This window comes from Oncorhynchus gorbuscha, unplaced genomic scaffold (genome assembly GCF_021184085.1).
Source record: "Oncorhynchus gorbuscha isolate QuinsamMale2020 ecotype Even-year unplaced genomic scaffold, OgorEven_v1.0 Un_scaffold_3130, whole genome shotgun sequence".
Lineage (NCBI taxonomy): Eukaryota > Metazoa > Chordata > Actinopteri > Salmoniformes > Salmonidae > Oncorhynchus > Oncorhynchus gorbuscha.
The window spans coordinates 38420-48630 of record NW_025747464.1 but is presented as its reverse complement, the minus strand read 5'-3'; the positions used below and the strand labels follow the sequence as shown (position 1 = coordinate 48630).

At 43.0% G+C, this 10211-nt stretch overlaps 1 pseudogene; it reads right to left on the bottom strand.

Annotated features, from left to right (window-relative positions):
* Nucleotides 1-2508: 2508 nt before the first annotated feature.
* LOC124027351 lies at nucleotides 2509-4725 on the bottom strand (annotated as a pseudogene).
* Between the last annotated feature and the right edge of the window lie 5486 nt (nucleotides 4726-10211).

The window sequence follows — 10211 nt, the reverse complement described above, 5'->3', positions numbered from 1 at the left end:
CAAATGAGGCTCTATCTTTTAAACGTTTAAGCTACACAATATTATGACCCCATCACTGAGAGATAAGACACTCAGGAGCACATCCTGTATGTGTCTTATGTTTCCTTCTGACCAAAATCAGCACAGGACTCATTATGACAAGACCAGGCACTAAATCAGACTGGGTGAAAAGAACATTGTCAATGAAATGTTATTTTCTACACAGACGATCATACAGAATTATTGCCTGATGATCTTCTGAACTTCCCAATACCTTTATGATGCATTTCAGTCACTTCAAACTATACTGCATTCAAAAGTCCTGTCAGACTGGTTTGTAATAGACTGTCATAGCCCAAATTTAAAAAGTAAACATTGGCCACTGATTATATCACCTTTTTTTCACATGGTGGGGTTGTGGGCCAAAATATCAAAATGGGGTCGTGGGCCAAAATATCAAAATGGGGTCGTGGGCCAAAATATCATAATGGGGTCACGGGCCAAAATATCAAAATGGGGTCGTGGGCCAAAAGGTTTGGGAACCCCTGTACTAGACATCCCTGGACCGTTGAGATGTATCTTCCTGCTGGTTTATATGACACCTCTTGCACTGTGAGCTGTTTTAAAGCCAAATCTCAAGTGATGGCTCATGTTACTGAGACTTGAGTTAAGGCTCACGTTGCAAAAGATGCTATAAATATATAAATATGTAGGATCTTAATTTGACCACTCTGTTGCCACTGAAAATATTACTGCGCTGGAGGAACGCAGATGAGCTTGGCGATTTATATACATTCACTGAAAACCCACACTAGCATATTATCAGTATTGCACTTTTCATGTAGCCTAACTTTGGCCAGCTAATAGCCTAACCACTGATCAAGCAACATTACATTGGCGAAAAAAGACTAAATGCTCAAATCTGTTTGCTGCAGGATTATTTTGCTGAGACAATACCGGTCAAATTAAGATCCTACATCTGTACTAAGACAACAAGAAGATTGACTGAAGCATAATTTACAGTACCACACTAATATGAGCTATGCAGCGCTAGATACACACATGCACAGATGCACGACGCACACGCACACGCACGCACGCGCACACGCACACGCACACGCACACACACACACACACACACACACACACACACACACACACACACACACACACACACACACACACACACACACACACACACCATAGATGGGGGTTGTTTTCATGGAGGAAGACGACCTGTTGGAAAACTGTGGCCAAATTAGTGGTATTACATGTAATCTTCAAAGATTATTTTCAAAGGGTGAGAAATTAAATATACTTTTGTACAGAGATTAAGCTGTGTATAATTTTAGATTGTCAAACTGTGCAGCAGTAAAATGAAACAAATAACTACATGCTGTAGCTACATCTCTTGACATCTAACGGACACAATCTTTTACACAGAAAATGATCTCTTCCCTTTGTTCTGGATACATTTCCTATATTTCCACAGCTATTTGGAAAGTTGAGAACACAATAGGAGAGGCTGGTTGATTGGGAATACAACACTCCTTCCCTGCTACGAACACTATCCCTCTCCAGCCACCCTTAATTAGTCCAAGTAAACAACACTAAGCTAATTCACTAAGCTAATTCAAAATATCGGGGCAGCTCATATTTACAAAATATGCAAATAGAAACATCTCTTTGGTTGTTGCGATTAAACTGTAGAAAACTGTAGTATACTGTAGAATACTGCACTCCACACTGTAGTATCCCTTGATCGTATAGTGCTTACTACGGAATGTTGTAGTATAATGTAGAGTACTATACTATACACTGTAGTATCCTCGATCATGTAGTGCAAGGATCATAAACTAGATTCAGCTGCGGCTGATTTTTTTCTTGAGCAGGTAGTCGGGGGCCAGGAACATAATTACAAATCATTTGCAAATTGGTCGCAAGAAGCACCAAAAATATATAATATTTGACTAAAACAGAACAATTTCAAACTTTGCTTCTATTTGTATAAGATCACATATCTATTACGCGTGGGAATAGTTGGCAACAGACTTTCCTGGTGTTTTACAGTCTTTTATGTCCAACAATGAAAATGATAAATAATGAAAACTTGGGGGGCCAAATAAATTCAGCCTGAGGGCCACTAATTGGGGAACCCTGATTTAGTGCTTACTATATACCTTTTTGAATACTGTAGAATACTACAGTACACATTGTATTGGTATGCTAATATTGCATTTGCATATGTCCTGCACATTCCCTTCCCCACACCCCAATTTGTGCCACAGACAGATAACAAAAAGAGAATAAAACCAAAATACTATAGTAAATACTATACTGTACACTACAGTAATGTCTGCAAAACACTACAGTAAAAACTACAGTATACTACAGTAATGTCCGCAACAACAGTATAGTAAATACTACAGTATACTACAGTAATGTCTGCAAAACACTACAGTAAAAACTACAGTATACTACAGTAATGTCTGCGAAACACTACAGTAAAAACTACAGTAATGTCTGCAAAAACACAATAGTAAATACTACAGTATACTACAGTAATGTCTGCAAAAATACTACAGAAAATACTACAGTATACTACAGACAGATCCACAAAAACACTACAGTAAATACTGTAGTATCTAAATATAGTAATACTTCTAAAGTATAGGTACAGTATATATCATTTTTTCGTGTGGAGTCTCAATGTGACAACTTTCCAATGTTCTCTTGCAACTTTCAAAGACTCACGCACGCACGCACGCACGCACGCACGCACGCACGCACGCACGCACGCACGCACGCACACACACACACACACACACACACACACACACACACACACACACACACACACACACACACACACACACACACTGTATAAAATGCTACCTAACCCGTCTCATTCCTATAGTGCCACGGGCCAGAAGAGCCATCAACTCCTCTCAGTCAATCTACCATCGCTTCCCACCAGATGAGGGACTTGTGTAAAGAGAATAAATAATATTGCATCATTTTCTCTGGTCTGTTAATTCTGCATTCGCTTGTGCCTGAGTGTCTTCCTCAGAAAATGACACTCACCTCACAGTCAAGCCATCCTGCAGTAGTACAGACAGCCGTTAGGAGCAAAGGTCAAACCTATCATAATAGTATTTCATGTAGTATTTCCCCCCTAACATCTCTGCAGTCATATTTCTGATTCTCGTCTTAGAGGCCTTGCTTCGGAAGGCATCGTCAGACTCCTGGTCTCCTGATTGTGTTCAGAATGTACAGAGACTGTGTCTGTGTTTGTCTCCTCCAGTGTTGCGTTCTCAATAGCACCCTGATCCTCCATTTTTACCTCCTTTTCCTCCCCATCCTCCTCTTTCTCCTCATCAAACGTCTCCTCCATCTCCACTTTTTCAAGGGCCACCTCGTTCTCGTAACAGAAGGAGTTGGAGCAAGAGACCAGAGACTTCTTCTCGGCCAGGTCCCTGGCACTACACTGGGGCGTGCTGCTCACCTCGTAGGTTTTCTCGAAGCGCGAGTAGTCCACCTTGTAGTAGTTATTCTCCTCGAACAGGACTGGCTCGAATCGGTGGCCCCAGAGAACCTCGCTGGCCACGTAGGAGCTGCGGCACTGGGTGGTCATGGCCGTGGCTTCCACCATACCTTCCAGGATCACCACCATCTCAAACTGGGACGTTTCCAGCTCCTGTTTGCTCATCTCATACAAGGGGCTGTCCTCGTCGATCTCATGGACAATGGTGATGGGCGACACCAGGAAGACGCGGTCGACGCCGCTGTCGAAGCCCACGTCGATGTCCATCTGGTCCAGGGGATATACTCGCCTTCGGCCGTGGTTCGCGACCTGAGGAGGTGGGCGCGCACGTGGGCCTCCACCAGGTGGCTCTTGCGCAGGTTCCCCACGCGCCACATCAGGCACAGCTTGCTGTCCCGCATGGCCACCGTAGCGTAGTGGCTGAAGATCAGCGTCTCGTTCCTCTTCTTGGGCTTGGCCATCTTAGCCATGACGGCGCCAATGATGAAGGCGTCGATGATGCAGCCGAAGATGCTCTGGAAGACCACCATGAAGACGGCCACGGGACACTCCTCGGTGACGTAGCGGTAGCCGTAGCCAATGGTGGTCTGTGTCTCCACGGAGAAGAGGAAGGCGGCGGTGAAGCTGTTGACGTTAGACACGCACATCTGCGTCTCGTTCTCCAGGTCGCCGTAGGAGAGCGCTACAAGCCAGAAGACGAAGCCGAAGAAGAGCCAGGAGAGGAGGAAGGACAGGCAGAAGATGATCAACATCCAGCGCCAGCGGATGTCCACACAGGTGGTGAACAGGTCGGCAAGGTAACGCTGGCCCTTCCCGCTCATGTTGATGAACTGCACGTTGCAGTGGCCGTCTTTCTGGACGAAGCGGCTCACAGCCTGCTGCTGCGCAGCGTGAACCTTGGCCACCGTGCCATTGGCGTAGCCGTTGGGCACGGCGGCGATGGCGGCTAGCTTCATGCCGTCTTCCTCGGAGGAGACAATGCTGTAGCGGTGGCTTCGCACGCTCCCCATGGCTTCCCCCTGGGAGAAGGAGCTGCTGGGCCCAACCGCTGCTTCTGCTCTGGAAAACAGTCTGAGTTTTTGGTAGAAGCGTTGGAGAAACAGTTTTGAACACTCGCCGGGACCCACTAAGACAGGAAATGTGGAGTTTAGGACTTTTGGGTCCTAGGGAGTTGGATGGGGAAAAGCTGCCCCTGCTGCTGTTGCACCTGGGCTTCTCAGAGGAGAGCCGTGCTGGCGAGGGCCTGCTCAGTCCTCCTCTCTTATGGGTGTCTCGTACCTCATCCGTGAAGTGGGCTGTGGAAAGGACAAGCAAAAAGAAAAGTCTGTGTTAAGACTAATTGGTGGAACCAGAAGGAAAAATCAGCGGCGTTCAACCTATTGTCTAAATGATGCATTCAACACTCAAATGTGCACCACAACTTGACCATTCACACGGAAGTAAATACATTCTACTGTACATTTTAGAATATTTAAGTAAATGTTGGGCTCTGGGATTGTAGACATGACAGACATTTTCTATTCCAGTTCTGTGTCAGCTGACAAGATAACAGATCCTCTCAGCTCTGCTTAGTGCTGGTATTAATTAGGCTAGACCAGCCAATTGAAAGTCACATTACAGATCAGGTTCATGTTAATCAAACAAGTCATTGGAGCACAAAGGAACCACTATGTGTGTCCATCACAGGAGGTTGGTGGCACCTGAATTGGGGAGGACGGGCTCATGGCAATGACTGGGGCGGAATCGGTGGAATGGTATCAAATACAGTGCCTTGCGAAAGTATTCGGCCCCCTTGAACTTTGCGACCTTTTGCCACATTTCAGGCTTCAAACATAAAGATATAAAACTGTATTTTCTTGTGAAGAATCAACAAGTGGGACACAATCATGAAGTGGAACAACATTTATTGGATATTTCAAACTTTTTTAACAAATCAAAAACTGAAAAATTGGGCGTGCAAAATTATTCAGCCCATTTACTTTCAGTGCAGCAAACTCTCTCCAGAAGTTCAGTGAGGATCTCTGAATGATCCAATGTTGACCTAAATGACTAATGATGATAAATACAATCCACCTGTGTGTAATCAAGTCTCCGTATAAATGCACCTGTACTGTGATAGTCTCAGAGGTCCGTTAAAAGCGCAGAGAGCATCATGAAGAACAAGGAACACACCAGGCAGGTCCGAGGTACTGCTGTGAAGAAGTTTAAAGCCGGATTTGGATACAAAAAGATTTCTAAAGCTTTAAACATCCCAAGGAGCACTGTGCAAGCGATAATATTGAAATGGAAGGAGTATCAGACTACTGCAAATCTACCAAGACCTGGCCGTCCCTCTAAACTTTCAGCTCATACAAGGAGAAGACTGATCAGAGATGCAGCCAAGATGCCCATGATCACTCTGGATGAACTGCAGAGATCTACAGCTGAGGTGGGAGACTCTGTCCATAGGACAACAATCAGTCGTATATTGCACAAATCTGGCCTTTATGGAAGAGTGGCAAGAAGAAAGCCATTTCTTAAATATATCCATAAAAAGTGTTGTTTAAAGTTTGCCACAAGCCACCTGGGAGACACACCAAACATGTGGAATTAGGTGCTCTGGTCAGATGAAACCAAAATTGAACTTTTTGGCAACAATGTAAAACGTTATGTTTGGCGTAAAAGCAACACAGTTCATCACCCTGAACACACCATCCCCACTGTCAAACATGGTGGTGGCAGCATCATGGTTTGGGCCTGCTTTTCTTCAGCAGGGACAGGGAAGATGGTTAAAATTGATGGGAAGATGGATGGAGCCAAATACAGGACCATTCTGGAAGAAAACCTGATGGAGTCTGCAAAAGACCTGAGACTGGGACGGAGATTTGTCTTCCAACAAGACAATGATCCAAAACATAAAGCCAAATCTACAATGGAATGGTTCAAAAATAAACATATCCAGGTGTTAGAATGGCCAAGTCAAAGTCCAGACCTGAATCCAATCGAGAATCTGTGGAAAGAACTGAAAACTGCTGTTCACAAATGCTCTCCATCCAACCTCACTGAGCTCGAGCTGTTTTGCAAGGAGGAATGGGAAAAAATGTCAGTGTCTCGATGTGCAAAACTGATAGAGACATACCCCAAGCGACTTACAGCTGTAATCGCAGCAAAAGGTGGCGCTACAAAGTATTAACTTAAGGGGGCTGAATAATTTTGCACGCCCAATTTTTCAGTTTTTGATTTGTTAAAAAAGTTTGAAATATCCAATAAATGTCGCTCCACTTCATGATTGTGTCCCACTTGTTGTTGATTCTTCACAAGAAAAATACAGTTTTATATCTTTATGTTTGAAGCCTGAAATGTGGCAAAAGGTCGCAAAGTTCAAGGGGCCGAATACTTTCGCAAGGCACTGTACATCAAACACATTGTTTCCATGGTTTCCAGGTGTTTGATGCCATTCCATTGGCTCCGTTCCAGACATTATTATGAGCCGTCCTCCTGTGGTGTCCATGTATGTGGGTTTCTGCAAAAAAGATCAGTGATCATGCCTTTTCCCAACATCTTTTTACTTGATATTTTCCCCCAATTGTTTATTTACATAGTGCTAATGTCCAATGCTTGTCCCCCACTGTAACAGTTAAGTAGACATATTTTAGTCCATATTTTCTGTGGGATCTTTCAATGATCTACTAGGGAATAGAATAACACCTGTTCAGTTTCTTCTTCTACTCTTAACTCAACAACTTCTACAACATAGTCATGTAATCAGGTTTAAAGGGCCAGGCTGTAAACAAGCTCTATACAGGATGGTCTCTTTTAAAGCAACAATAACCTTGCAGGGCATGCAACAGAGCAACGAGGACAACTGAACTAGAAAACCCAGTAACTATCGACTGCATCTGTGTGGCCTGAGAGAGCCATTAGAATGCACCACAGGGTATGAATTATTGTCTGCCGGCTTACTTCCACCCTAATGCCAAAACAACTAACAGTGATTTGAACCACTGTCACAGAGAGAAGGTCAAGATGTCATTTGGATGAAGTCCCGTGTTAGTCGGTTGCACACTATGGTTATTTTGGTTGGCCCTTGCGGGTTGAAAAGACACATTTGTGTCTCGTTATGAAGTGTGATCTGTCTTGTCCAATGAACCATATTGGATAGTGAATACGTGTCCACACTCTCAAATTCCCTTGGCGTAAACGCTTGGTATTTAGAGTAGGCTCTTGATGTACACTAAGTAGCCTTTTGATTGTAAAATATAAAAGCTCTAAAGTAGAAGAAATCAGTGTGTATAATTTCATTCATTTAATTATCCCTTGAAAATATTGCACTCTTCACTGAATGTGACTTTGAAAACGCACAGAGGTGCGTTCAAGACAACAGGGAACTCTGGGGAAAAAAACAAGCATCCAACTTGGAATTCCAAGTCGGGAAACTCAGGCATCTTTCTAGAACTCAGACTTTCCGACATGAAGATCAATGACATCGTGATTTTTCCCAGAGTTCCCAGTTGTCTTGAAAGCTCCATCTCATCCAAGTCCCTCATCTCTGTTTTACTCATCCAGTGATGTCACTGTCAGGTTGACTAGGAATAGAAACTAGTGTTGATTTGCATGATGCATTATTGGGAGTTTGGGGCTTAATTTGTTCTAACTTCTTGGGAGCTATGCATAAATATTGTTCCCTCCGGAGACTGGGGTTTAGTCCCCAACTTCACCTCCCAAACTATCCCTCACACCTTTCTGCATCCCCTTGTAATTTCATATACAATACTCTCCTTCAACAGCAAAAAGTAATTCAACAAGTATTTAGTTTAAATGGACAAAGTCCTACTTAAAATGTAAATGTATCATGATGAATCCATCATGTTTGTGGTGAACACACAAGACAGCTGAACTCTTGAGATACCATTGGATCAGTGAAACACCTGGAATAAAACTACAAAATAAAAATATCTTGGATCTATTTTTACATCTGCATTTCATGAGGCTATCGGTGAATATTTCATGTAGCGACGTATGACCCATAGGCCGGGCCTACTATCCTGACAGAGATAGAGGCTGGTTCACTGTGAATGAGCTTCCTATGGGACGTCCTAATCTTCTCCAGCTAACTAACTACACCACCACACACCACGCATTACAATTACAATTAACAGGCCAAATCAGACCGCAACCACCTCATAATCACTATGCTTCCTTGCTATCTAACAAGTCATGTGGCCCCACTGACCATCTACCAATACCTGCGTTGTACCACAACACCAACACCACTAAATACATTCAACGCTAAAACAAGCGTAATGATGCAAGGATAAACCAATGGAACGATATCCAGTATACACACTGACATGATATGACAGACCAAGAACATGAACATCAGACACCGGCAGAGACGCTGGCTACGGTATCAAACTGATACTGTCTACCGAGTCCAGAAAGTCAGGGACAACAAATAAGACTGGGCTGGAAATCAACAAACAGCACGCCTCAGTTACGCCCAATCTGTTTCCTCAAATGAAATGTGTCATTGTGAAGTCCATTCATTAGATTCCACATCAACCCTTATCTAACCAGGTCATCAGAGTGTGACTGTGTGCACTGGGCTTAGCTGCACCACACAGACTGCAACTGTTTATTTTGCCTGCGTGCAATTAGGACCAGCTGAGACAGATGGAAACTGGTTACATAAACCTGCTCCTTTAAAAAAAGATATATTATTGCAAAGAATAGATCAATCATTTCTATCCAATATTCAGCAGCACTGCAGCACCATTCATTATGGAATGACCTGCTACTATGGGATGTCAGGGTTGACAGTTGGCTTTAATTCATTGTTTTGAATCAGGGTAGTCAGAATTAACATGTTTGAGAGAAATATTTTTCCTAGTCTAACTTTAAATTTGGATCATAATAAAATAAGTGCAGGTTAATATATTTAGGTAGGCTAGGCCGACTGTCATTAATTCATGCATAGGTCTATTACGGCCAATTGAATAATCAAATACAGAAACACACTATAAGAAACAGCGATGAATAATCACTGTTCAATTAATTATATATATATTTATGTATTTATTTTCTGAAGCAATGGGTGTAGGCTACTGGGCATAATCATATCAACCTGAGCTGGCCTACAGGCTCCTTTTTTCTCTGCGTGACAGGTGGAAGGAAGAAAGTCACGGTTTATGTTTCGTTGTCAAGTCAAAACACTTTCCAACTGATGAGGGAGCATTACCTCGGCTTTTCATTGGATATGAGTAGCTTAAATTAAACATACTTGAATCTCGCTGACGCATCGATACCCACACAACTAGTAGCCTACAACCCACCGAATACTTCATTAACTCCCTAACTCTCTGAAGTATATCGAAAAAAAGTGATTGTTGAACACTATAAATATGAGACAGCCTCATCAAAATAGTAAAACTGAAACACATAACAATATTTTTGCTTGAACACTGTCAAGGCCTCTGGTTATATTTTAGATGATCACTCTTTGTAGAAATAAAGTAGTGTATGTCCGGTTCAATTTGTAGGCTAACATTATACAGAAGACTCGTTATTCACGGTTGCACCGTTATTCCCACGTAGACTACACCGTTAGAACGAAGTAACGGGACATGGTTTACCTGTTGATCTTTCGAGGGCAAATCAGCGGTAATTTATTCTAATACATTCCATGCATCCAGGTAGGTTTTTGCGTTAA